An 18,763-nucleotide genomic window follows, 5' to 3' on the forward strand; every position below is an offset into this window, starting at 1 on the left:
ATACTTATTGTACTTGCAGCTTCCATTGCGATGAAACTTATGAATGTGGGTCATGTCATACCCAATGTCCTCGTAGCTTCCATTGCAATGAAGGATACAACCATAGATCATGTCATACCTATTGTACTTCTAGCTTCCATTGCAATGAAAGTAATAACTGTGGGTCATGTCATACCTATTGTACTCATAGCTTCTATTGCAATGAAACTAACAAATGTGGGTCATGTCATACCTATTGTACTACTAGCTTCCACTGCAATTTAAATAACAACTGTTGATCATGTCATACCTATTGTACTCCTTGCTTCTATTGCAATGATTGTTACAACTGTGGGTCATGTCATACATATTGTATTTGTAGCTTCTACTGCAATGAAAGCTGCAACTGTGGATCATGCCATACCTATTGTACTTGTAGCTTCCATTGCAATGAAAGTTACAACTGTGGGTCATGTCATACCCAATGTCCTCGTAGCTTCCATTGCAATGAAGGATACAACCATAGATCATGTCATAACTATGGTACTTCTAGCTTCCATTGCAATGAAAGTAATAACTGTGGGTCATGTCATACCTATTGTACTCGTAGCTTCCATTGCAGTGAAACTAACAAATGTGGGTCATGTCATACCTATTGTACTGCTAGCTTCCACTGCAATGTAAGTAACAACTGTTGGTCATGTCATACCTATTTTACTTGTAGCTTCCATTGCAATAAAAGTTACAACTGATGATTATGTCATACCTATTGTACTCCTTGTTTCTATTGCAATGAAATTACAACTGTGGGTCATGTCATACATAATGTACTTTTAGCTTCTACTGCAATAAAAGCTGCAACTGTGGATTATGTCATACCTATTGTACTGCTAGCTTTCACTGCAATGTAAGTAACAACTGTTGGTCATGTCATACCTATTGTACTTTTAGCTTCCACTGCAATGTAAATAACAACTGTGGGTCATGTCATACCTATTGTACTTGTAGTTTCCATTGCAATGAAAGTTGCAACTGTGCATCATGTCATACCTATTGTACTTGTAGCTTCCATTGCAATGAATTCTACAACTGTGGATTATGTCATACCTATTGTACTTGTAGCTTCCATTGCAATGAAAGTCACAACTGTGGTCATGTCATACCTATTGTACTTGTAGCTTCCATTGCAGTGAAGCCTACGTTTGTGGGTCATGTCATACCTATTGTACAGCTTTCATTGCAATGAAAGCTATGTCATACCTATTGTACTTGTAGCTTCCATTGCGATGAAAGCTGCAACTGTGGGTCATGTCGTAACTAATGTACTCGTAGCTTTCATTGCAATGAAAGCTACAACCATAGAGCATGTCATACCTATTGTACTTGTAGCTTCCATTGCAATGAATTCTACAACTGTGGATTGTGTCATACCTATTGTACTTGTAGCTTCCATTGCAATGAAAGTTACAATTGTGGGTCATGTCATACATATTGTACTTGTAGCTTCCATTGCAATGAAATCTACAACTGTGGATCATGTCATACCTATTGTACTTGTAGCTTCCATTGCAATGAATTCTACAACTGTGGATTATGTCATACCTATTGTACTTGTAGCTTCCATTGCAATGAATTCTACAACTGTGGATTATGTCATACCTATTGTACTTGTAGCTTCCATTGCAATGAAAGTCACAACTGTGGTCACGTCATACCTATTGTACTTGTAGCTTCCATTGCAGTGAAGCCCACGTTTGTGGGTCATGTCATACCTATTGTACAGCTTTCATTGCAATGAAAGCTATGTCATACATATTGTACTTGTAGCTTTTACTGCATTGAAAGCTGCAACTGTCGATCATGTCATACATATTGTACTTGTGGCTTCTATTGCAATGAAAGCTGCAACTTTTGATCATGTCATACCTATTGTACTTCTAGCTGCCATTGCAATGAACGTAATAACTGTGGGTCATGTCATACCTATTGTACTTGCAGCTTCCATTGCGATGAAACTTATGAATGTGGGTCATGTCATACCTATCGTACTCGTAGCTTCCAGTGCAACGAAATATACAACTGTGGATTATGTCACACCAATTGTACTTGTAGCTTCCAGTGCAATGAAGGTGACGACTGTGGGTCATGTCATGCCTATTGTACTTGTATCTTCCATTGCAATAAATGTTACAACTGATGATTATGTCATACTTATTGTACTCTTTGTTTCCATTGCAATGAATGTTACAACTGTTGATCATGTCATATTTATTGTACTTGTAGCTTTTACTGCAATGAAAGCTGCAACTGTGGGTCATGTCATACCTAATGTACTCGTAGCTTCCATTGCAATGAAAACTACAACCATAGAGCTTGTCATACCTATTGTACTTGTAGCTTCCGTTGCAACGAATTCTGCAACTGTGGATTATGTCATACCTATTGTACCTGTAGTTTCCATTGCAATGAATTTTACAACTGTGGATTATGTCATACCTATTGTACTTCTGGCTTCCATAGCAATGAAAGTTACAATGGTGGGTCATGTCATACCTATTGTGCCTGTAGCTTTCATTGCAATAAATTCGACAACTGTGGATTATGTCATACCTATTGTACCTGTAGTTTCCATTGCAATGAATTTTACAATTGTGGATTATGTCATACCTATTCTACTTCTGGCTTCCATAGCAATGAAAGTTACAATGGTGGGTCATGTCATACCTATTGTGCTTGTAGCTTCCGTTGCAATGAATTCTGCAACTGTGGATTATGTCATACCTATTGTACCTGTAGTTTCCATTGCAATGAATTTTACAACTGTGGATTATGGCATACCTATTGTACTTCTGGCTTCCATAGCAATGAAAGTTACAATGGTGGGTCATGTCATACCTATTGTGCCTGTAGTTTTCATTGCAATAAATTCGACAACTGTGGATTATGTCATACCTATTGTACCTGTAGTTTCCATTGCAATGAATTTTACAACTGTGGATTATGTCATACCTATTGTACTTCTGGCTTCCATAGCAATGAAAGTTACAATGGTGGGCCATGTCAGACCTATTGTGCTTGTAGCTTCCGTTGCAATGAATTCTGCAACTGTGGATTATGTCATACCTATTGTACCTTTAGTTTCCATTGCAATGAATTTTACAACTGTGGATTATGGCATACCTATTGTACTTCTGGCTTCCATAGCAATGAAAGTTACAATGGTGGGTCATGTCATACCTATTGTACTTGTAGCTTCCATTGCAATGAAAGTTACAACTGTGGGTTATGTCATACCTATTGTACTTGTAACTTCTATTGCAATTAAAGCTGCAACCGTGGATCATGTCATACCTATTGTACTTCTAGCTTCCATTGCAATGAAACTTACAAATGTGGGTCATGGCATACCTATTGTACTGCTAGCTTCCACTGCAATGTAAGTAACAACTGTTGGTCATGTCATACCTATTTTACTTGTAGCTTCTATTGCAATAAAAGTTACAACTGATGATTATGTCATACCTATTGTACTCCTTGCTTCCATTGCAATGAAACTTACAAATGTGGGTCATGTCATACCTATTGTACTGCTAGCTTCCACGGCAATGTAAGTAACAACTGTTGGTCATGTCATACCTATTGTACTTGTAGCTTCCATTGCAATAAAAGTTACAACTGATGATTATGTCATACCTATTGTACTCCTTGCTTCTATTGCAATGAATGTTACAACTGTGGGTCATGTCATACATATTGTATTTGTAGCTTCTACTGCAATGAAAGCTGCAACTGTGGATCATGCCATACCTATTGTACTACTAGCTTTCACTGCAATGTAAATAACAACTGTTGATCATGTCATATCTATTGTACTTGTAGCTTCCATTGCAAGGAAAGCTACAACTGTGGGTCATGTCATACCTATTGTACCTCTAGCTTCCATTGCAATGAAAGTAATAACTGTGGGTCATGTCATACCTATTGTACTTGTAGCTTCCATTGCAATGAAAGTTACAAATGTGGGTCATACCTATCGCACTCGTAGCTTCCAGTGCAACGAAATCCACAACTGTGGATTATGTCATACCTATTGTACTTGTAGCTTCCAGTGCAATGAAGGTGACAACTGTTGGTCATGTCATACCTATTGTACTTGTAGCTTCCATATCAATGAAAGTTACAACTGATGATTATGTCATACCTATTGTACTCCTTGCTTCTATTGCAATGAGTGTTACAACTGTGGGTCATGTCATACATATTGTACTTGTAGCTTCTACTGCAATGAACCCTGCAACTCTGGATTATGTCATACCTATTGTACTCCTTGCTTCTATTGCAATGAATGTTACAACTGTTGGTCATGTCATACATATTGTATTTGTAGCTTCTACTGCAATGAAAGCTGCAACTGTGGATCATGTCATACCTATTGTACTTCTAGCTTCCACTGCAATGTAAATAACAACTGTTGATCATGTCATACTTATTGTACTTGTAGCTTCCATTGCAATGAAAGTTCCAACTGAGGGTCATGTCATACCTATTTTACTTGTAGCTTCCATTGCAATGAAAGAGCTACAGCCTACCTACCAAGTACCATAGGTATGACTTGATCTTCGGTTATAGCTTTCATTGCGATTGAAGCTACGAGTACGTTAGGTGTGACATGACCCACAGTTGTAGCTTTCATTATTGTACTTTTACTGATGATTATGTCATACCTATTTTACTCCTTGCTTCTATTGCAATGAAAGTTACAACTGTGGGTCATGTCATACATATTGTACTTGTGGCTTCTACTGCAATGAAAGCTGCAACTGTGGATCATGTCATACCTGTTGTACTTCTAGCTTCCACTGCAATGTAAATAACAACTATGGATCATGTCATACCTATTGTACTTTTAGCTTCCACTGCAATGTAAATAACAACTGTGGGTCATGTCATACCTATTGTACTTGTAGTTTCCATTGCAATGAAAGTTGCAACTGTGCATCATGTCATACCTATTGTACTTGTAGCTTCCATTGCAATGAATTCTACAACTGTGGATTATGTCATACCTATTGTACTGCTAGCTTTCACTGCAATGTAAGTAACAACTGTTGGTCATGTCCTACCTATTGTACTTGTAGCTTCCATTGCAATGAAAGTTGCAACTGATGATTATGTCATACCTATTGTACTCTTTGCTTCTATTGCAATGATTGTTACAACTGTGGGTCATGTCATGCATATTGTACTTGTAGCTTCTACTGCAATGAAAGCTGCAACTGTGGATCATGTCATACCTACTGTACTACTAGCTTCCAATGCAATGTAAATAACAACTGTTGATCATGTCATACCTATTGTACTTGTAGCTTCCATTGCAATGAAAGCTACAACTGTGGGTCATGTCATACCTACTGTACTACTAGCTTCCACTGCAATGTAATAAAACAACTGTTGATCATGTCATACCTATTGTACTTCTAGCTTCCATTGCAATGAACGTAATATCTGTGGGTCATGTCATACTTATTGTACTTGCAGCTTCCATTGCGATGAAACTTATGAATGTGGGTCATGTCATACCCAATGTCCTCGTAGCTTCCATTGCAATGAAGGATACAACCATAGATCATGTCATACCTATTGTACTTCTAGCTTCCATTGCAATGAAAGTAATAACTGTGGGTCATGTCATACCTATTGTACTCATAGCTTCTATTGCAATGAAACTAACAAATGTGGGTCATGTCATACCTATTGTACTACTAGCTTCCACTGCAATTTAAATAACAACTGTTGATCATGTCATACCTATTGTACTCCTTGCTTCTATTGCAATGAATGTTACAACTGTGGGTCATGTCATACATATTGTATTTGTAGCTTCTACTGCAATGAAAGCTGCAACTGTGGATCATGCCATACCTATTGTACTTGTAGCTTCCATTGCAATGAAAGTTACAACTGTGGGTCATGTCATACCCAATGTCCTCGTAGCTTCCATTGCAATGAAGGATACAACCATAGATCATGTCATACCTATTGTACTTCTAGCTTCCATTGCAATGAAAGTAATAACTGTGGGTCATGTCATACCTATTGTACTCATAGCTTCTATTGCAATGAAACTAACAAATGTGGGTCATGTCATACCTATTGTACTACTAGCTTCCACTGCAATTTAAATAACAACTGTTGATCATGTCATACCTTTTGTACTTGTAGCTTCCGTTGCAATGAAAGCTACAACTGTGGGTCATGTCATACCCAATGTCCTCGTAGCTTCCATTGCAATGAAGGATACAACCATAGATCATGTCATAACTATGGTACTTCTAGCTTCCATTGCAATGAAAGTAATAACTGTGGGTCATGTCATACCTATTGTACTCGTAGCTTCCATTGCAGTGAAACTAACAAATGTGGGTCATGTCATACCTATTGTACTGCTAGCTTCCACTGCAATGTAAGTAACAACTGTTGGTCATGTCATACCTATTTTACTTGTAGCTTCCATTGCAATAAAAGTTACAACTGATGATTATGTCATACCTATTGTACTCCTTGTTTCTATTGCAATGAAATTACAACTGTGGGTCATGTCATACATAATGTACTTTTAGCTTCTACTGCAATAAAAGCTGCAACTGTGGATTATGTCATACCTATTGTACTGCTAGCTTTCACTGCAATGTAAGTAACAACTGTTGGTCATGTCATACCTATTGTACTTGTAGCTTCCATTGCAATAAAAGTTACAACTGATGATTATGTCATACCTATTGTACTCCTTGCTTCTATTGCAATGAATGTTACAACTGTGGGTCATGTCATACATATTGTATTTGTAGCTTCTACTGCAATGAAAGCTGCAACTGTGGATCATGCCATACCTATTGTACTACTAGCTTCCACTGCAATGTAAATAACAACTGTTGATCATGTCATATCTATTGTACTTGTAGCTTCCATTGCAAGGAAAGCTACAACTGTGGGTCATGTCATACCTATTGTACCTCTAGCTTCCATTGCAATGAAAGTAATAACTGTGGGTCATGTCATACCTATTGTACTTGTAGCTTCCATTGCAATGAAAGTTACAAATGTGGGTCATACCTATCGCATTTGTAGCTTCCAGTGCAACGAAATCCCCAACTGTGGATTATGTCATACCTATTGTACCTGTAGCTTCCAGTGCAATGAAGGTGACAACTGTTGGTCATGTCATACCTATTGTACTTGTAGCTTCCATATCAATGAAAGTTACAACTGATGATTATGTCATACCTATTGTACTCCTTGCTTCTATTGCAATGAGTGTTACAACTGTGGGTCATGTCATACATATTGTACTTGTAGCTTCTACTGCAATGAACGCTGCAACTCTGGATTATGTCATACCTATTGTACTCCTTGCTTCTATTGCAATGAATGTTACAACTGTTGGTCATGTCATACATATTGTATTTGTAGCTTCTACTGCAATGAAAGCTGCAACTGTGGATCATGTCATACCTATTGTACTTCTAGCTTCCACTGCAATGTAAATAACAACTGTTGATCATGTCATACTTATTGTACTTGTAGCTTCCATTGCAATGAAAGTTCCAACTGAGGGTCATGTCATACCTATTTTACTTGTAGCTTCCATTGCAATGAAAGAGCTACAGCCTACCTACCAAGTACCATAGGTATGACTTGATCTTCGGTTATAGCTTTCATTGCGATTGAAGCTACGAGTACGTTAAGTGTGACATGACCCACAGTTGTAGCTTTCATTATTGTACTTTTACTGATGATTATGTCATACCTATTTTACTCCTTGCTTCTATTGCAATGAAAGTTACAACTGTGGGTCATGTCATACATATTGTACTTGTGGCTTCTACTGCAATGAAAGCTGCAACTGTGGATCATGTCATACCTGTTGTACTTCTAGCTTCCACTGCAATGTAAATAACAACTGTGGATCATGTCATACCTATTGTACTTTTAGCTTCCACTGCAATGTAAATAACAACTGTGGGTCATGTCATACCTATTGTACTTGTAGTTTCCATTGCAATGAAAGTTGCAACTGTGCATCATGTCATACCTATTGTACGTGTAGCTTCCATTGCAATGAATTCTACAACTGTGGATTATGTCATACCTATTGTACTTGTAGCTTCCATTGCAATGAAAGTCACAACTGTGGTCATGTCATACCTATTGTACTTGTAGCTTCCATTGCAGTGAAGCCTACGTTTGTGGGTCATGTCATACCTATTGTACAGCTTTCATTGCAATGAAAGCTATGTCATACCTATTGTACTTGTAGCTTCCATTGCGATGAAAGCTGCAACTGTGGGTCATGTCGTAACTAATGTACTCGTAGCTTTCATTGCAATGAAAGCTACAACCATAGAGCATGTCATACCTATTGTACTTGTAGCTTCCATTGCAATGAATTCTACAACTGTGGATTGTGTCATACCTATTGTACTTGTAGCTTCCATTGCAATGAAAGTTACAATTGTGGGTCATGTCATACATATTGTACTTGTAACTTCCATTGCAATGAAATCTACAACTGTGGATCATGTCATACCTATTGTACTTGTAGCTTCCATTGCAATGAATTCTACAACTGTGGATTATGTCATACCTATTGTACTTCTGGCTTCCATAGCAATGAAAGTTACAATGGTGGGTCATGTCATACCTATTGTGCTTGTAGCTTCCGTTACAATGAATTCTGCAACTGTGGATTATGTCATACATATTGTACCTGTAGTTTCCATTGCAATGAATTTTACAACTGTGGAATATGTCATACCTATTGTACTTCTGGCTTCCATAGCAATAAAGTTACAATGGTGGGTCATGTCATACCTATGGTGCCTGTAGCTTTCATTGCAATAAATTCGACAACTGTGGATTATGTCATACCTATTGTACCTGTAGTTTCCATTGCAATGAATTTTACAACTGTGGATTATGTCATACCTATTGTACTTCTGGCTTCCATAGCAATGAAAGTTACAATGGTGGGTCATGTCAGACCTATTGTGCTTGTAGCTTCCGTTGCAATGAATTCTGCAACTGTGGATTATGTCATACCTATTGTACCTTTAGTTTCCATTGCAATGAATTTTACAACTGTGGATTATGGCATACCTATTGTACTTCTGGCTTCCATAGCAATGAAAGTTACAATGGTGGGTCATGTCATACCTATTGTGCCTGTAGTTTTCATTGCAATAAATTCGACAACTGTGGATTATGTCATACCTATTGTACCTTTAGTTTCCATTGCAATGAATTTTACAACTGTGGATTATGGCATACCTATTGTACTTCTGGCTTCCATAGCAATGAAAGTTACAATGGTGGGTCATGTCATACCTATTGTACTTGTAGCTTCCATTGCAATGAAAGTTACAACTGTGGGTTATGTCATACCTATTGTACTTGTAACTTCTATTGCAATTAAAGCTGCAACCGTGGATCATGTCATACCTATTGTACTTCTAGCTTCCATTGCAATGAAACTTACAAATGTGGGTCATGGCATACCTATTGTACTGCTAGCTTCCACTGCAATGTAAGTAACAACTGTTGGTCATGTCATACCTATTTTACTTGTAGCTTCTATTGCAATAAAAGTTACAACTGATGATTATGTCATACCTATTGTACTCCTTGCTTCCATTGCAATGAAACTTACAAATGTGGGTCATGTCATACCTATTGTACTGCTAGCTTCCACGGCAATGTAAGTAACAACTGTTGGTCATGTCATACCTATTGTACTTGTAGCTTCCATTGCAATAAAAGTTACAACTGATGATTATGTCATACCTATTGTACTCCTTGCTTCTATTGCAATGAATGTTACAACTGTGGGTCATGTCATACATATTGTATTTGTAGCTTCTACTGCAATGAAAGCTGCAACTGTGGATCATGCCATACCTATTGTACTACTAGCTTTCACTGCAATGTAAATAACAACTGTTGATCATGTCATATCTATTGTACTTGTAGCTTCCATTGCAAGGAAAGCTACAACTGTGGGTCATGTCATACCTATTGTACCTCTAACTTCCATTGCAATGAAAGTAATAACTGTGGGTCATGTCATACCTATTGTACTTGTAGCTTCCATTGCAATGAAAGTTACAAATGTGGGTCATACCTATCGCACTCGTAGCTTCCAGTGCAACGAAATCCACAACTGTGGATTATGTCATACCTATTGTACTTGTAGCTTCCAGTGCAATGAAGGTGACAACTGTTGGTCATGTCATACCTATTGTACTTGTAGCTTCCATATCAATGGAAGTTACAACTGATGATTATGTCATACCTATTGTACTCCTTGCTTCTATTGCAATGAGTGTTACAACTGTGGGTCATGTCATACATATTGTACTTGTAGCTTCTACTGCAATGAACCCTGCAACTCTGGATTATGTCATACCTATTGTACTCCTTGCTTCTATTGCAATGAATGTTACAACTGTTGGTCATGTCATACATATTGTATTTGTAGCTTCTACTGCAATGAAAGCTGCAACTGTGGATCATGTCATACCTATTGTACTTCTAGCTTCCACTGCAATGTAAATAACAACTGTTGATCATGTCATACTTATTGTACTTGTAGCTTCCATTGCAATGAAAGTTCCAACTGAGGGTCATGTCATACCTATTTTACTTGTAGCTTCCATTGCAATGAAAGAGCTACAGCCTACCTACCAAGTACCATAGGTATGACTTGATCTTCGGTTATAGCTTTCATTGCGATTGAAGCTACGAGTACGTTAGGTGTGACATGACCCACAGTTGTAGCTTTCATTATTGTACTTTTACTGATGATTATGTCATACCTATTTTACTCCTTGCTTCTATTGCAATGAAAGTTACAACTGTGGGTCATGTCATACATATTGTACTTGTGGCTTCTACTGCAATGAAAGCTGCAACTGTGGATCATGTCATACCTGTTGTACTTCTAGCTTCCACTGCAATGTAAATAACAACTATGGATCATGTCATACCTATTGTACTTTTAGCTTCCACTGCAATGTAAATAACAACTGTGGGTCATGTCATACCTATTGTACTTGTAGTTTCCATTGCAATGAAAGTTGCAACTGTGCATCATGTCATACCTATTGTACTTGTAGCTTCCATTGCAATGAATTCTACAACTGTGGATTATGTCATACCTATTGTACTGCTAGCTTTCACTGCAATGTAAGTAACAACTGTTGGTCATGTCCTACCTATTGTACTTGTAGCTTCCATTGCAATGAAAGTTGCAACTGATGATTATGTCATACCTATTGTACTCTTTGCTTCTATTGCAATGATTGTTACAACTGTGGGTCATGTCATGCATATTGTACTTGTAGCTTCTACTGCAATGAAAGCTGCAACTGTGGATCATGTCATACCTACTGTACTACTAGCTTCCAATGCAATGTAAATAACAACTGTTGATCATGTCATACCTATTGTACTTGTAGCTTCCATTGCAATGAAAGCTACAACTGTGGGTCATGTCATACCTACTGTACTACTAGCTTCCACTGCAATGTAATAAAACAACTGTTGATCATGTCATACCTATTGTACTTCTAGCTTCCATTGCAATGAACGTAATATCTGTGGGTCATGTCATACTTATTGTACTTGCAGCTTCCATTGCGATGAAACTTATGAATGTGGGTCATGTCATACCCAATGTCCTCGTAGCTTCCATTGCAATGAAGGATACAACCATAGATCATGTCATACCTATTGTACTTCTAGCTTCCATTGCAATGAAAGTAATAACTGTGGGTCATGTCATACCTATTGTACTCATTGCTTCTATTGCAATGAAACTAACAAATGTGGGTCATGTCATACCTATTGTACTACTAGCTTCCACTGCAATTTAAATAACAACTGTTGATCATGTCATACCTATTGTACTCCTTGCTTCTATTGCAATGAATGTTACAACTGTGGGTCATGTCATACATATTGTATTTGTAGCTTCTACTGCAATGAAAGCTGCAACTGTGGATCATGCCATACCTATTGTACTTGTAGCTTCCATTGCAATGAAAGTTACAACTGTGGGTCATGTCATACCCAATGTCCTCGTAGCTTCCATTGCAATGAAGGATACAACCATAGATCATGTCATACCTATTGTACTTCTAGCTTCCATTGCAATGAAAGTAATAACTGTGGGTCATGTCATACCTATTGTACTCATAGCTTCTATTGCAATGAAACTAACAAATGTGGGTCATGTCATACCTATTGTACTACTAGCTTCCACTGCAATTTAAATAACAACTGTTGATCATGTCATACCTTTTGTACTTGTAGCTTCCGTTGCAATGAAAGCTACAACTGTGGGTCATGTCATACCCAATGTCCTCGTAGCTTCCATTGCAATGAAGGATACAACCATAGATCATGTCATAACTATGGTACTTCTAGCTTCCATTGCAATGAAAGTAATAACTGTGGGTCATGTCATACCTATTGTACTCGTAGCTTCCATTGCAGTGAAACTAACAAATGTGGGTCATGTCATACCTATTGTACTGCTAGCTTCCACTGCAATGTAAGTAACAACTGTTGGTCATGTCATACCTATTTTACTTGTAGCTTCCATTGCAATAAAAGTTACAACTGATGATTATGTCATACCTATTGTACTCCTTGTTTCTATTGCAATGAAATTACAACTGTGGGTCATGTCATACATAATGTACTTTTAGCTTCTACTGCAATAAAAGCTGCAACTGTGGATTATGTCATACCTATTGTACTGCTAGCTTTCACTGCAATGTAAGTAACAACTGTTGGTCATGTCATACCTATTGTACTTGTAGCTTCCATTGCAATAAAAGTTACAACTGATGATTATGTCATACCTATTGTACTCCTTGCTTCTATTGCAATGAATGTTACAACTGTGGGTCATGTCATACATATTGTATTTGTAGCTTCTACTGCAATGAAAGCTGCAACTGTGGATCATGCCATACCTATTGTACTACTAGCTTCCACTGCAATGTAAATAACAACTGTTGATCATGTCATATCTATTGTACTTGTAGCTTCCATTGCAAGGAAAGCTACAACTGTGGGTCATGTCATACCTATTGTACCTCTAGCTTCCATTGCAATGAAAGTAATAACTGTGGGTCATGTCATACCTATTGTACTTGTAGCTTCCATTGCAATGAAAGTTACAAATGTGGGTCATACCTATCGCATTTGTAGCTTCCAGTGCAACGAAATCCCCAACTGTGGATTATGTCATACCTATTGTACCTGTAGCTTCCAGTGCAATGAAGGTGACAACTGTTGGTCATGTCATACCTATTGTACTTGTAGCTTCCATATCAATGAAAGTTACAACTGATGATTATGTCATACCTATTGTACTCCTTGCTTCTATTGCAATGAGTGTTACAACTGTGGGTCATGTCATACATATTGTACTTGTAGCTTCTACTGCAATGAACGCTGCAACTCTGGATTATGTCATACCTATTGTACTCCTTGCTTCTATTGCAATGAATGTTACAACTGTTGGTCATGTCATACATATTGTATTTGTAGCTTCTACTGCAATGAAAGCTGCAACTGTGGATCATGTCATACCTATTGTACTTCTAGCTTCCACTGCAATGTAAATAACAACTGTTGATCATGTCATACTTATTGTACTTGTAGCTTCCATTGCAATGAAAGTTCCAACTGAGGGTCATGTCATACCTATTTTACTTGTAGCTTCCATTGCAATGAAAGAGCTACAGCCTACCTACCAAGTACCATAGGTATGACTTGATCTTCGGTTATAGCTTTCATTGCGATTGAAGCTACGAGTACGTTAAGTGTGACATGACCCACAGTTGTAGCTTTCATTATTGTACTTTTACTGATGATTATGTCATACCTATTTTACTCCTTGCTTCTATTGCAATGAAAGTTACAACTGTGGGTCATGTCATACATATTGTACTTGTGGCTTCTACTGCAATGAAAGCTGCAACTGTGGATCATGTCATACCTGTTGTACTTCTAGCTTCCACTGCAATGTAAATAACAACTGTGGATCATGTCATACCTATTGTACTTTTAGCTTCCACTGCAATGTAAATAACAACTGTGGGTCATGTCATACATATTGTATTTGTAGCTTCTACTGCAATGAAAGCTGCAACTGTGGATCATGCCATACCTATTGTACTTGTAGCTTCCATTGCAATGAAAGTTACAACTGTGGGTCATGTCATACCCAATGTCCTCGTAGCTTCCATTGCAATGAAGGATACAACCATAGATCATGTCATACCTATTGTACTTCTAGCTTCCATTGCAATGAAAGTAATAACTGTGGGTCATGTCATACCTATTGTACTCATAGCTTCTATTGCAATGAAACTAACAAATGTGGGTCGTGTCATACCTATTGTACTACTAGCTTCCACTGCAATGTAAATAAAAACTGTTGATCATGCCATACCTTTTGTACTTGTTGCTTCCATTGCAATGAAAGCTACAACTGTGGGTCATGTCATACCCAATGTCCTTGTAGCTTCCATTGCAATGAAGGATACAACCATAGATCATGTAATACCTATTGTACTTCTAGCTTCCATTGCAATGAAAGTAATAACTGTGGGTCATGTCATACCTATTGTACTCGTAGCTTCCATTGCAGTGAAACTAACAAATGTTGGTCGTGTCATACCTATTTTACTTGTAGCTTCCATTGCAATAAAAGTTACAACTGATGATTATATCATACCTATTGTACTCCTTGTTTCTATTGCAATGAAATTACAACTGTGGGTCATGTCATACATAATGTACTGTTAGCTTCTACTGCAATAAAAGCTGCAACTGTGGATTATGTCATACCTATTGTACTGCTAGCTTTCACTGCAATGTAAGTAACAACTGTTGGTCATGTCATACATATTGTACTTGTAGCTTCTACTGCAATGAACGCTGCAACTCTGGATTATGTCATACCTATTGTACTCCTTGCTTCTATTGCAATGAATGTTACAACTGTGGGTCATGTCATACATATTGTATTTGTAGCTTCTACTGCAATGAAAGCTGCAACTGTGGATCATGTCATACCTATTGTACTTCTAGCTTCCATTGCAATGAAAGTAATAACTGTGGGTCATGTCATACCTATTGTACTCCTTGTTTCTATTGCAATGAAATTACAACTGTGGGTCATGTCATACATAATGTACTTTTAGCTTCTACTGCAATAAAAGCTGCAACTGTGGATTATGTCATACCTATTGTACTTGTAGCTTACAGTGCAATGAAGGTGACAACTGTTGGTCATGTCATACCTATTGTACTTGTAGCTTCCATATCAATGAAAGTTACAACTGATGATTATGTCATACCTATTGTACTCCTTGCTTCTATTGCAATGAATGTTACAACTGTGGGTCATGTCATACATATTGTATTTGTAGCTTCTACTGCAATGAAAGCTGCAACTGTGGATCATGTCATACCTATTGTACTTCTAGCTTCCACTGCAATGTAAATAACAACTGTTGATCATGTCATACTTATTGTACTTGTAGCTTCCATTGCAATGAAAGTTCGAACTGAGGGTCATGTCATTCTTATTTTACTTGTAGCTGCCATTGCAATGAAAGAGCTACAGCCTACCTACCAAGTACCATAGGTATGACTTGATCTTCGGTTATAGCTTTCATTGCGATTGAAGCTACGAGTACGTTAGGTGTGACATGACCCACAGTTGTAGCTTTCATTATTGTACTTTTACTGATGATTATGTCATACCTATTTTACTCCTTGCTTCTATTGCAATGAAAGTTACAACTGTGGGTCATGTCATACATATTGTACTTGTGGCTTCTACTGCAATGAAAGCTGCAACTGTGGATCATGTCATACCTGTTGTACTTCTAGCTTCCACTGCAATGTAAATAACAACTATGGATCATGTCATACCTATTGTACTTTTAGCTTCCACTGCAATGTAAATAACAACTGAGGGTCATGTCATACCTATTGTACTTGTAGTTTCCATTGCAATGAAAGTTGCAACTGTGCATCATGTCATACCTATTGTACTTGTAGCTTCCATTGCAATGAATTCTACAACTGTGGATTATGTCATACCTATTGTACTTGTAGCTTCCATTGCAATGAAAGTCACAACTGTGGTCACGTCATACCTATTGTACTTGTAGCTTCCATTGCAGTGAAGCCTACGTTTGTGGGTCATGTCATACCTATTGTACAGCTTTCATTGCAATGAAAGCTATGTCATACCTATTGTACTTGTAGCTTCCATTGCAATGAATTCTACAACTGTGGATTGTGTCATACCTATTGTACTTGTAGCTTCCATTGCAATGAAAGTTACAATTGTGGGTCATGTCATACATATTGTACTTGTAGCTTCCATTGCAATGAAATCTACAACTGTGGATCATGTCATACCTATTGTACTTGTAGCTTCCATTGCAATGAATTCTACAACTGTGGATTATGTCATACCTATTGTACTTGTAGCTTCCATTGCAATGAATTCTACAACTGTGGATTATGTCATACCTATTATACTTGTAGTTTCCAGTGCAATGAAGGTGACAACTTTGGGTCATGTCATAACTATTGTGAAAGTAGCTTCCATTGCAATGAAAGTTACAACTGTTGGCCATATCATACAAATTGTACTTGTAGCTTCAATTGCAATGAAAGCTGCAGCTGTGGATCATGTCATACCTATTGTACCTCTAGCTTCCATTGCAATGAAAGTAATAACTGTGGGTCATGTCATACCTATTGTACTTGTAGCTTCCATTGCAATGAAAGTTACAAATGTGGGTCATACCTATCGCACTCTTAGCTTCCAGTGCAACGAAATCCACAACTGTGGATTATGTCATACCTATTGTACTTGTAGCTTCCAGTGCAATGAAGGTGACAACTGTTGGTCATGTCATACCTATTGTACTTGTAGCTTCCATATCAATGAAAGTTACAACTGATGATTATGTCATACCTATTGTACTCCTTGCTTCTATTGCAATGAGTGTTACAACTGTGGGTCATGTCATACATATTGTACTTGTAGCTTCTACTGCAATGAACGCTGCAACTCTGGATTATGTCATACCTATTGTACTCCTTGCTTCTATTGCAATGAATGTTACAACTGTGGGTCATGTCATACATATTGTATTTGTAGCTTCTACTGCAATGAAAGCTGCAACTGTGGATCATGTCATACCTATTGTACTTCTAGCTTCCACTGCAATGTAAATAACAACTGTTGATCATGTCATACTTATTGTACTTGTAGCTTCCATTGCAATGTAAGTAACAACTGTTGGTCATGTCATACCTATTTTACTTGTAGCTTCCATTGCAATAAAAGTTACAACTGATGATTATGTCATACCTATTGTACTCCTTGCTTCCATTGCAATGAAACTCACAAATGTGGGTCATGTCATACCTATTGTACTGCTAGCTTCCACTGCAATGTAAGTAACAACTGTTGGTCATGTCATACCTATTTCACTTGTAGCTTCCATTGCAATAAAAGTTACAACTGATGATTATGTCATACCTATTGTACTCCTTGCTTCTATTGCAATGAATGTTACAACTGTGGGTCATGTCATACATATTGTATTTGTAGCTTCTACTGCAATAAAAGCTGCAACTGTGGATTATGTCATACCTATTGTACTGCTAGCTTTCACTGCAATGTAAGTAACAACTGTTGGTCATGTCATACCTATTGTACTTGTAGCTTCCATTGCAATGAAAGCTACAACTGTGGGTCATGTCATACCCAATGTCCTTGTAGCTTCCATTGCAATGAAGGATACAACCATAGATCATGTCATACCTATTGTACTTCTAGCTTCCATTGCAATGAAAGTAATAACTGTGGGTCATGTCATACCTATTGTACTCGTAGCTTCCATTGCAGTGAAACTAACAAATGTGGGTCATGTCATACCTATTGTACTGCAAGCTTCCACTGCAATGTAAGTAACAACTGTTGGTCATGTCATACCTATTTTACTTGTAGCTTCCATTGCAATAAAAGTTACAACTGATGATTATGTCATACCTATTGTACTCCTTGTTTCTATTGCAATGAAATTACAACTTTGGGTCATGTCATACATAATGTACTTTTAGCTTCTACTGCAATAAAAGCTGCAACTGTGGATTATGTCATACCTATTGTACTGCTAGCTTTCACTGCAATGTAAGTAACAACTGTTGGTCATGTCATACCTATTGTACTTGTAGCTTCCATTGCAATAAAAGTTACAACTGATGATTATGTCATACCTATTGTACTCCTTGCTTCTATTGCAATGAATGTTACAACTGTGGGTCATGTCATACATATTGTATTTGTAGCTTCTACTGCAATGAAAGCTGCAACTGTGGATCATGCCATACCTATTGTACTACTAGCTTCCACTGCAATGTAAATAACAACTGTTGATCATGTCATATCTATTGTACTTGTAGCTTCCATTGCAAAGAAAGCTACAACTGTGGGTCATGTCATACCTATTGTACCTCTAGCTTCCATTGCAATGAAAGTAATAACTGTGGGTCATGTCATACCTATTGTACTTGTAGTTTCCGTTGCAATGATTTCTGCAACTGTGGATTATGTCATACCTATTGTACCTGTAGTTTCCATTGCAATGAATTTTACAACTGTGGATTATGTCATACC

The sequence above is a fragment of the Watersipora subatra genome, chromosome 11 (genome assembly GCF_963576615.1).
Source record: "Watersipora subatra chromosome 11, tzWatSuba1.1, whole genome shotgun sequence".
Taxonomy (NCBI): domain Eukaryota; kingdom Metazoa; phylum Bryozoa; class Gymnolaemata; order Cheilostomatida; family Watersiporidae; genus Watersipora; species Watersipora subatra.